Here is an 11,916-nt window from a genome sequence, read left to right as displayed (position 1 = left end):
CACCTGCAGGGTTCAGCCCTTAGTCCATCATTGTAAATTTTTCCCATCCAGTCTCCCTCAGCAGTCCTGACTACAAGTTGTCCATTTCTACCCCTGGCCTTTGTCTTCTTCTGGCCTGAGATACCCTCCCCAGACTCTAGCCATCTGCATCCTAACTATCTGTCTAACAGTTGGTTTCTCACCTCTCTGTTAAGCCTTTTCTGTCTCTTCCAACTCTTCAGTCATTTCTTCTCCTCTTAACACCTAGATATTATTCAGGGACCGGAATAAATTGAATGCGAGTTGGAACTTCGTTTCACACCACTTCGCAGTTCCCTTAACACTTACGCAGAACCCTACACAAAGGAGATGCTCAATAAATACCTTTTGACGGGCTGAGGACATCTTTATAAATTCATGTAAAATTCACCGAGTGGGAATACTGTGTGTGGTAGCAGTGAGGCCTAACCTCCCCCTCCCCTAGTCACCCCCATGGAAATCCGAATTTCTTAAATGAAGTTCAAGAGAGCCTCAGGCTTGCTCTCCCTATTTCTGCCAAGTGTTAATTAAGTGTGGAATCTAAGGGGACTTCCATGCATGGATTACAAGGGATATCACGAGGGGCCGTAAGAAAGACAGCAGTGCAGCAGGAAGGACGCTCTTTTCTAAACTTTCAAAGGCCTAAACCAAAAAGCCAAACCAAACCCAGCACTGTCAAGTCGATTCTGACTCATAGCGCCCCTATAGGAGAGAGTAGAACTGCCCCATAGAGTTTCTAAGGAGCGCCTGGCAGATTCGAACTGCCAAACCTTTGGTTAGCAGCCGTAGCACTTAACCACTACACCACCAGGGTTTCCTCCAAAGGTCTAGAGTTCTCTAATTTGCTGCTGGGGAGAAGTCTTTCCTCCCATACCTTTTGTTTGTATGCATTGAGAAAAGAGAGGATACTTCACCATCCCAGAGAAATTCTTTGTCTAGTTAGCTCTTGGCATTATTAGGATTCAAAAAACGTTGGAAAATTCTAAGTCATTTTCTCAGAAGTTGAATTGTTAAGTTATTACAGCTCCTGGTGCTCTTGTCTAGATCTTTATCTGGCCAAAACTAACCAGAGAGTGTGTGAGCCTAAACTTAACATGTGGAGCGACCATAAAGTAACAGGTATACCAGATAGATTTTTTCCATCCTGAGTAGTCATTTGAGAAGCTACTTCTTTCAACTTAAACTTTTATTCCAACTTGGCTGTCATTGCTCAATATAAGATTGGATTGCATTTGAAGCCACTTTTCCAGCTATGTGAAGAAAATCACTCCTTTCATAGTCACACCTCACTTTTAAAATTCTCAATCTAAACTATATTAGATCCATGTACCAGCTTTGGCACCGGAAGATTTTTGGCTGTTTCCCCAAAATCAAATTAAACAATAAACATTTGCTAACATTAAAAGTACTTAGGAAAAGCAAGTGATATAGGCCCTGAAGGCAATTTCGAAAGAGGAGCCACACAAAACTTTTGAGTAATGGAATGAGTGTATTGTTGCCTGGACTAGCTATTTTATTTGGAACAACACTCATTTTAATATAGCAGAGTTCATATATATTTTTAAAATTAGTTTCCTCTTCTTTTATTCATATCTGGTATTCAAAAAGTCATTAGGAGTTGATGAAATGATCTTAGTGGATGAAGACTCTGGGTCACCTATTGAAATTTTAGGGAAAAATTGCATTCTGCATAAATGAAAGAAAGGTAAGCATCAATCTTAGTTATCTAGCATTGCTATAACAAAAATACCACAAGTGGATGGCTTTAACAAACAGATATCTATTTTCTCACAGTTTAGGAAGCCAGAAGTCCAAATTGAGGGTGCCAGCTCCAGAGACACTGGGGGAAGGTCCTTATAATCAATCTTCCCCCGGTCTAGGAGCGTCTCAGTGCAGGGACCCCAGGTCCAAAGGACACACTTCGTTCCTACCTCTTCTTTCTGCCTTAAATACTGCCTCGTTAACATCATGGAGTGAGAGAAAGGAGCGCCTTCTAGCTGAGGTTTATTGGTGGAGTAGTGTGCCTCCTGGCACTTATTGGCAGAGCTAAAAGAGCTTTGTAATACTTACCTAAGCAGGGCAAAGGCTGAGGGGCCAGGGAGAGGCATGCCTGTGGGCACTGCTGAGAAGAAGCTGTCCCAATGGAGTAAGGGTAGCCTGAGTGTTCCTGAACCTGAATTTTAATCTGTTACTTCCCCAAAAAGCCCCATAATCCTGAGTGCTATCTGAGTTCTGTGTGGTCATTGCAACAAATTATCAAACCCAGCAATGAAGTAGAGAGTGCTGAGGGAGTTTGGTGCCAGAATTGGTAACAAGGTTGGAGGGTGGAGGCATGCTTGATCTCCACCTCCTAGGAATCAGCCTTTGGCTGTTGATCTTCATTCTCCTTTCCCTTTGTGAAGTTAGAGGAGGTCAGACACCTCTGTCACAGCCTTCTTACAATTTCTTTCTTTTCTTTTTTCAGGCAAAATAAAAGTTTGTTTGGGAGATCAGATATCGTCCATGACGTCCTAACAGATTGAGTTTTGTTGGAAGGAAGCTTAAATCGTTCTCTTTATGCAGAGCAGTCATAAGATCAGGACTCAGAATTACATTGTATGATATGTTACTGATTCTTTTCCTAAACATTGAGCCCCAGTTAGATAAAAGTGGACCTTTCAAGTGAAGGAAACCCTGGTGGCGAGGTGGTTAGGTGCTATGGCTGCTAACCAAAGGGTGGCAGTTCAAATCCACCAGGCACTCCTTGGAAGCTCTATGAGGCAGTTCTACTCTGCCCTATAGGGTCACTAAGATGTTGACCTGACTGCAGTGGGTTTGGTTTTTGGCTTTTTATCCAAGTGAAAATTAATTTAATAATACACTAATGCTATCAATATATATTCTTCATATCCTATGTGAGGTGGCCATATAATCTATAACATCAACTAGGACTCTTTTGAAATTGATTTCTGGGATATATAGTATAAACTAATATTTTCTTAGGGAAACTGGGATATAGCCACCAGACCTATAAAAAAAACAAAAAAATACAAAAAAAAACCTATATGCCATATCATATCTCTCTTAGAATTATCTAGCTCCCCAGACCCAGAATCCATTCCTATGATTACTCTATTAGAATAGTAGTTTTCAGAATTTTATTATTATTACTATTATTATCAAAGCCATTTCTTTAATTAGTATTCTTGTACTTTAGATGAAGGTTTACAGAACAAACTAGCTTCTCATTAAATAATTAGTACACATATTGCCTTGTGACATTGGTTGTCAACCCCACGACATGTCAAAACTCTCCCTTCTTGACCTTGGGCTCCCTACTACTGGCTTTCCTGTCCCCTACTGCCTTCTCATCAGATGGAACACACAGAAATCAAATTGACTGCATCTCTGCAAAGACACAATGGAAAAGGTCGATGTCATCAGTCAGAACAAGGCCAGGGGCCAACTGTGGAACAGACCTTCATTGCTCATATGCAAGTTCAAGCTGAAACTGAAGAAAATCAGAGCAAGTCCACGAGAACCAAAATATAACCTTGAGTACATCCCACCTGAATTTAGAGACCATCTGAAGAATAGATTTGATGCATTGAACACTAGTTACCAAAGACCAGATGAGTTGTGGAATGACATCAAGGACATCATACATGAAGAAGGCAAGAGGTCATTGAAAAGACAGGAAAGAAAGAAAAGACCAGGATGGATGTCAGAGGAGACTCTGAAACTTGCTCCTCGAACGTCCAGCAGCTAAAGCAAAAGGAAGAATTGATGAAGTAAAAGAACTGAACAGAAGATTTCAAAGGGCGTCTCGAGAAGACAACATATTATAATGACATGTGCAAAGAGCTGGAAATGGAAAACCAAAAGGGAAGAACACGCTCGGCGTTTCTCAAGCTGAAAGAACTGAAGAAAAAATTCAAGCCTCGAGTTGCAGTAGTGAAGGATTCCATGGAGAAAATATTAAACAATGCAGGAAGCATAAAAAGAAGTTGAAAGGAATACACAGAGTCATTATACCAAAAAGAGTTAGTCGATGTTCAACCATTTCAAGAGGTGGCATATGATCAGAAACTGATGGTACTGAAGGAAGAAGTCCAAGCTGCTCTGGAGGCATTGGCAAAAAACAAGGCTCCAGGAATTGATGGAATATCAATTGAGATGTTTCAACAAACAGGTACAGAGCTGGAAGTACTCACTCATCTATGCCAAGAAATATGGAAGACAGCTTCCTGGCCAACTGACTGGAAGAGATCCATATTTATGCCTATTCCCAAGAAAGGTGATCCAACTGAATATGGAAATTATAGAACAATATCATTAATATCACACGCAAGCAAAATTTTGCTGAAGATCATTCAAAAACGGCTGCAGCAATATATCAACAGGGAACTTCCAGAAATTCAGGCCAGTTTCAGAAGAGGATGTGGAACCATGGATATCATTGCTGATGTCAGACGGACCCTGGCTGAAATCAGAGAATACCAGAAGGATGTTTACCTGTGTTTTATTGACTATGGAAAGGCATTCGACTGTGTGGATCATAACAAATTATGGACAACACTGCAAAGAATGGGAATTCCAGAACACTTAATTGTGCTCATGAGGAACCTTTACATAGATCAAGAGGCAGTTGTTTGGACAGAACAAGGCGATACCAATTGGTTTAAAGTCAGGAAAGGTGTTCATCAGGGTTGTATTCTTTCACCATACCTATTCAATCTGTATGCTGAGCAAATAATATGAGAAGCTGGACTATATGAAGAAGAACGGTGCATCAGGATTGGAGGAAGGCTCATTAACAACCTGTGTTATGCAGATGACACAACCTTGCTTGCTGAAAGTGAAGAGGACTTGAAGTACTGACTAATGAAGATCAAAGACCACAGCCTTCAGTATGGATTGCACCTCAACATAAAGAAAACAAAAATCCTCACAACTGGACCAATGAGCAACATCATGATAAATGGAGAAAAGATTGAAGTTGTCAAGGATTTCATTTGACTTGGATCCACAATCAACAGCCATGGAAGCAGCAGTCAAGAAATCAAAAGACGCGTTGCATTGGGTAAATCTGCTGCAAAGGACCTCTTTAAAGTGTTGAAGAGCAAAGATGTCACCTTGAAGACTAAGGTATGCCTGACCCAAGCCATGGTATTTTCAATCTCATCATATGCATGAGAAAGCTGGACAATGAAGAAGGAACACCAAAGAAGAATTGACGCCTTTGAATTGTGGTGTTGGCGAAGAATATTGAATATACCATGGACTGCCAAAAGAATGAACAAATCTGTCTTAGGAGTACAACCAGAATGCTCCTTAGAAGCAAGGATGGCGAGACTACGTCTTATATACGTTGGACATGTTGTCAGGAGGGATCAGTCCCTGGAGAAGGACATCATGCTTGACAGAGTACAGGGTCAGCGGAAAAGAGGAAGACCCTCAATGACCTGGACTGACACAGTGACTGCAACAAGGAGCTCAAGGATAACAGTGATTGTAAGGATGGCTCAGGACCGGGCGGTGTTTCGTTCTGTTGTGCATAGGGTCGCTATGCGTCGGAACCTACTTGAAGGCACCTAATAGGAACAACAACAACTCTGCCTTCTAGTCCTTGCCCCTGGGCTGGTGTGCCCCTTTAGTCTCATTTTGTCTTATGGGTCTTACTCTTACAATTCCTGAAAGCCAGCTACTTTAGCTGTTTCTGTTATAGCACCAGTAGCAAACTAAGACATCTACCTCAAAGATTTTTGCCCTAAAAAAAATACCTACTGAGAGCTACAGCTGCTAACCAAAAAGTCAGCAGTTGAAATCTACCAGATGCTCCTTAGAACCCTATGGGGCAGTTCTACTCTGTCCTGTAGGGTCACCGTAAGCTGGAATTGACTCCATAGCAACAGGTTTGGTTTGGGTTCAGGCTGTCAAGTTGATTCTGACTCATGGTGTCCCTACAGGACAGAGTAGAACTGCCCCACAGGGTTTCCAACAAGCGGCTGATGAATTCGAACTATTGACCTCTTTGTTAGCAACTGAGCTCTTAACCAATGTGCCACCAGGCTTCCTAGGGAGGAATAAGTAAAAGCAGGTATGGAGCATTGCCTGGCCCAGCTGGACATGTCAGCTGTCCAGCAAGCATGAATTTTCCTTCCCTTTTGCTCATTGAATCTCAGTTTTCTTATCTGGAAAACAAGAAAGTTAGACTCACTAGGTAATTTCTAAAGCTGCTTCCAGCTCTGAAAGTCTACCTATCTATTGTTGTTGTTAGCTGCAGTGGAATTGCCTGGACTCATGGTGACCTCGTGCACAACCGAAGGAAACGCTGCCTGGTTCTGAACCATTCCTATGGCCAGTTGTGGATTGGGCTGCTCTGATCCATAGGGTTTTCACTGACTGATTTTTGGAAGTAGATCACCAGGCCTTTCTTCCTCGTCTGTCTTAGTCTGGAAGCTCTGCGGACACCTCTTCAGCATCATAGCGACCCACAAGCCTTCACTGATTGATGGGCGGTGGCTGCGTCTGACGTGCATTGGCAGGGAATGGAACCCACGTCTCCCACATGGAAGGTGAAAATTCTACCACTGAACTGCCAACGCCTCCCATGTATGCATAAAAAACTTTAATTTCTTGGGCTGTAACATTCAAAGATGGTCATGACCAAACGGGGTTTCTGCTAAGGAAGAAAAGCATGTGGGGATTTTAAAGACTATTTATGGAGGAACAGCACCATTTTAGGGCCATGCAAAGGGTTAGGGGGACTAGCGGGGAACTCCTGGTAGCCCTATAAATATTCTTATAAGCTTGAATGCTTTCTTGGTGGTTGGAAGAAGCAAAGCGCAAACTCTTACTGTATGCAGAAGTAACTGGGGAAAGTACCTACTTTACCTGTTAGTGCCACATGTGTGTCTATTTGCATATACCTAAGTGATCAGGCTGTAGAGAGCAGAGTCATTTGACAGATTCTAAAGAATCCATGGGGCCAGGCTGAACAACACACTAACCCTTGCTCTTTGAAAATTTAAGGTCCAATATGGTACTTACTAGAAAAATAAAAGTGGGGCCTTGATTGTGTTTTAACTATATTCTCAGCAATCCACCAGAAAAGTTTCCTAGTCTATTTCAGAATATAAGTGGTATTTCCTTTCTTAACTGAAGTGGTTGGATACTTAAATGTACTGACTAGAGTACTTTGGGCCTTTGAGCCTGTAGATGAAATAGTTGGGAAAATCCTTTGTAAGCTCTGTGGTGCTATATAAGGTTATTATTCTTACAACAAATGCTTAGGTGATCCCATAGTTTGAGGCTCAGTTGAAGGAAGGTGGGTTAAGAGGGCCTCCTTCCCAACATTTGTGTTTCTAGTACATACTGGGAGCCTTTGTCAGGTAGCCCAATGAGCAAAGTTAACAACTGCTTACACAGCTTGAATTGAGAGGCTCAGTAAGGCTTCCTGCCTCATCAATCCACTTGCCCACAGCCTGCTACCTGGGCTCTGGGCCACCAGGCTCTATTTTACTATATTCTTTGGTGCTCCAGGAAACCCTGGTGGTGTAGTGGTTAAGACCTACAACTGCTAATCAAAAGGTAGGCAGTTCAAATCTTCCTGGTGCTGCTTGGAAACCACATGGGGCGGTTCTACTCTGTCCTATTGGGTCACTGTGAGTCAGAATTGACGCAACAGCAATGGATTATTTTTGATTTTATGGTGCTCCAGAGCCATCATAGGCACATTCACCTTCATAAAAGTCTGCTGCTTAGGATTCAATGTCTTCTGAGTCCCTAAATAGTATAAAATCCAAACACCTTAGCATAGCATACAAGGCCTTCAAAAGATATCGCTTCCAATTATTTCTCCAGTTCCTTCTCTGCTATGAGTATCACTCACTCTTCTGAAATTTGGCATTTATTCAGCAAATATTAATGCATGCCTACTAATTAGGTATGTCTACACTGAGCCTTCCCTACTATCTACACTCATTTATCAAAAAGGGCTTATTGTGTGCCGACAAAAAAAGAAGCAAAAAATCCTCACAACTGGACCAATAAGCAACATTATGACAAAGAGAAAATATTGAAGGTGTCAAGGATTTCATTTTACTTGAGTCCACAATCAATACCCATGGAAGCAGCAGTCAGAAATCAACGATGCATTGCATTGGGCAAATTGGCTGCCAAAGACCTCTTTAAAGTCTTAAAAAGCAAAGGTGTCCCCTTGAGGACTAAGGTGTGCCTGACCAAAGCCATGGTGTTTTCAATCACTTCATATGCAAGTGAAAGCTGGACAATGAGTAAAGGAAGACCGAAGAATTGATGCCTTTAAATTACGGTATTGGCAAAGAATGTTGAATACACCGTGGACTGCCAGAAGAATGAACAAAACTGCCTTGGAAGAAGTACAGCCAGAGTACTCCTTAGAGTCAAGGATTGGAAGACTTTGTCTCACTGACTTTGAACATTTTATCAGGAAGGACCAGTCGCTGGAGAAGAACATTGTGCTTGGTAAAGTAGAGGGTCAGCAAAAGAGATGATGGCCCTCGAGGAGATGGATTGACACAGTGGCTGCAAGAACGGGCTCAAACACAGAAAAATTGTGAGAATGTCAAGGAACCTGGCAGTGTTTCATTCTGTTGTATATAACGTGACTATGAGTTGGAACTGACTTGATGGCACCTATAATGAGTGTCAAGCACTGTTCTCAGTGCTGGGAATATATTAGTATATAAAACAGAGTCTACACTGCAGGGGGAGGCAGACAATAACCTTTGTATATAGCATGTTAGAAAGTGGTCAGAACTATGGAAAAAACAGAGCAGGACAGGGAGCATTAATTGTGCTGGGAATGAAAATTAAGGCTTCGTTTTATATAGGGTGGTCAGACCTCTCTGAGAAGGGAATGTTTCAGTTATGCAGCATTATTGTAACAATACCTAGCTGACACAGGGAGCAAGCTACACAGACGTCTGGGAGCATAGCTTCCCAAGCAGAGGCAACAGCTATCTCAAAGGCCCTGAGACAGGAAGTGAGTGGCTATTGTGTTTAAGAAACAGCAAAGAGGCCTGTGTGGCTAGAACAGACTGAGAAAGCAAGAGAGTAGAAGGAAATCGAGACAGGGTGCAGAGTTGGCCCAGTTCCATTAGGGTCTTGAAGGTTAATGTAAGGACTTTGGTTTTGAATGAATGACATGGAGAGCCCTGCAGGGTTTTGTCCAGGGGAGGCACATGACTTATATTTTCAAAGGACCCCTTTGGCTGCTGTATTGTGAACAGACCGAAGTGTAGAAGCTGGGTAAGGAGTTGGGAAGCTATTACCATAATCAGATGAGAAAGGATTATGGTTTAGACCAGGGTAACAGCAGTGGAGGTGGTGAGAAGTGGTCAGATTAGGGATCTATTTTAAAAGTAGAGCCTACGGGATTCTGATGTGGAGCACTCTAACCTTCAGAGGACTGAATATGGGTAGAAGTGAATAAATAAGCAAGGTGATTGAGAAGGTGCAGTTCATAAGGGAGGAAAAAAGCAGTACAGGGTAGCATCCCAGAAGCCAAGCAAAGACAATGTTTCTGGAAAGAAGTGATCAGTTATGTCAATGCTGCTGATAAGTTAACTAATATGAACCTGACCATTGGATTTAGCAATATGGAGGTCATTGGTAATTTGAGAAGAGCAGTTTGGTGGACTAGTTTAGGGAAATGCCTGATTGGTGGTACGTAGAAGAGAACGGAAGAAGAGAATCTGAAGACAATGGTCTAGACAACTCTTCTGAGGATTGTTTTGCTATAAAGGCAGCAGAAAATAATGGGGCAGTAGCTGGATGGGTAAGCGAGGTCAAGGGAGGGTCCCCTGAACTCACTGGGTAACCTCATAACTTCCTGCTTTTCTGAGCTTTCTCCTCCCTCTACTCGGTGAACTTCTACATTTCCTTGAGGAGTAAACTGAGGTGTGTCTACACTGACCCTTCTTTACTGTCTGGATTCATTCATCAAAAAGGGCTTATTGTGGGCCTACTATGAACCAGGCACTGGGCAATGAATTCATCTGTAAACAAGCCTGATAAGATCTCTGCCTTCCCGAAGGTTGTTCCAATAAGAAGACAGGCAATATACAAGTAAACAAATAAGGAAATAAAGTCATTACAGATAGTACGTGTTGAGGAAGCCATAAAGTGCTGATGGGATAGAATGTGAGATGTGGTGGTCATAGAAGTCCTCTCTAGAGAGGTGACCACTGAAACCCAAAGGATATGGAGGAGCTGGTTCCAGGAAGGGCCGGGAATATCCTTCTGGTCAAGGGAATTAACCTTAAGAGTAGAGGCCTTACTATGGGAAGGGGCTAGAGTGGTGGAAGAAGAGAAAGGGGTCCAGTGTGGCTGGAGTGGCATGAGCTGAGGAAGATGGTGTGAATACATAAAGGGCAGAGGTTATGTAAGGCCTAGGCCTTGGGATGGGGTTTTAGCAGGGGTCCAGGCCCTAGACCAGTGGAGAGATGATAGTGGCTTTGTCAAGCAATGACAGTGTAGAGATGGTGAGAAGTGAATGGATGGAGATATCTTTCGGAGGTAAACAGACTGGTGGAGTGGATGTGGTGAATGAGAGAAAAGAACAAATCAAGGCTTGCTTCTTTGGCCTATGCAGCCCGGTGGATATAGTAGCATTTGAGATACTTAGAAGAAGGGCATTGAGGCATGGGGGTGGAAGAGGAAGTGGGGCTGGGGACTGAAGTGGTAGGAAAACAAGGGTGTGGAGTTGGGGAATCATCATGAGAAAGTGCTTCAAGAAGTGGGAAAGGTCAACCAGTTACAACGGCTGCTGAGAGATGGCATGGGGTGGGGGCTGACTGAGAAATCATTAGCGTAGCACTTACTTCTCCATAGCCCTCACATAGTTGTCTGGTCATGATTCCTTTCTGCCTTTCTCCTTCGTTACTTGACAAGCTGCTAGAGGGCTTGGGCTCCCTTTTTTATTCACTTTTATGTCCCCATGCTGAACTGTGTGCCTTAGGAATAATGTTGATTGCATGAAAAGACTCAGACTGAAAAGTGAAATAACCCTGGGAAGGAGCTGCTATCAGTTCAGGGATCAGCTGCCAGATGCCAGAGGGAGATGGGAGGGCCCAGTACTACTCCCTGAAGAGCCCGACCCAGAAGCTGTGTGTAACAGGTCCACTTGAGTGCCTTATAAGCTGAAAATGGTTCTGTCTTCTTGAAGCTAGAAAGGGTGTCCATGATAAGGCAGGGTGGGACCCTGATTCACTGGCGCACAATTGGCCGGCTTTTGTCTTCGCATCTGACTGGAAGTGACTCATGGGCTGGAAAAAAATAAAAAAATAAAAAACCTTTTGGAAACAAATGGGGGGGGGGGAAGAAAGTTAAGCCACTACTGCATTTTATTCTCAGATAAAGTGTGGATCTGCTGGCCCATAAATGTTGAATACTGTATATTTCCTCAGCCTTCCTTCAACAAAAACCCAGGGGGAATTATTAAGCCTGACAATTCACTCATTTTCTCCAAGAGTTTTATTAAATGCAATTTAGAGGGGATAAAATTTCCTTTCTTTTTCTCTCTTTCTCTTCACTCAAATAAAACCTAATTACCAGTAGGGCAGAAAAAAATGGGCTTTTAGAAGTCTGCTGTAATCGGTTAAGGATTTCCCTTTAAATTAACCCCTCTCAGGCTCTTCAAACAGTCACCAGGGCAGTTCCTGTCCACTCAAACCTTGCCCCCTTCAATGTGAAGAGCACATTGGTCACGCCACTGACACACGTGCTATGGGGGATGAAAGACAGTGGTGTCCACTCGGGGTTTACGCTTCAGTGGGGCAGCTCGTGTTGAACTCAGTGGTGCCATGTTGGTGTACTAATTAGGACTTTTTTTGGTTGCAAGGAGCAGAAATAGCAAACTAAGTTAAACAATAA

This window comes from Elephas maximus, chromosome 23 (assembly GCF_024166365.1).
Source record: "Elephas maximus indicus isolate mEleMax1 chromosome 23, mEleMax1 primary haplotype, whole genome shotgun sequence".
In the NCBI taxonomy this organism is placed as follows: Eukaryota; Metazoa; Chordata; class Mammalia; order Proboscidea; family Elephantidae; genus Elephas; species Elephas maximus.
Note: the sequence above shows the minus strand (reverse complement) of the source record.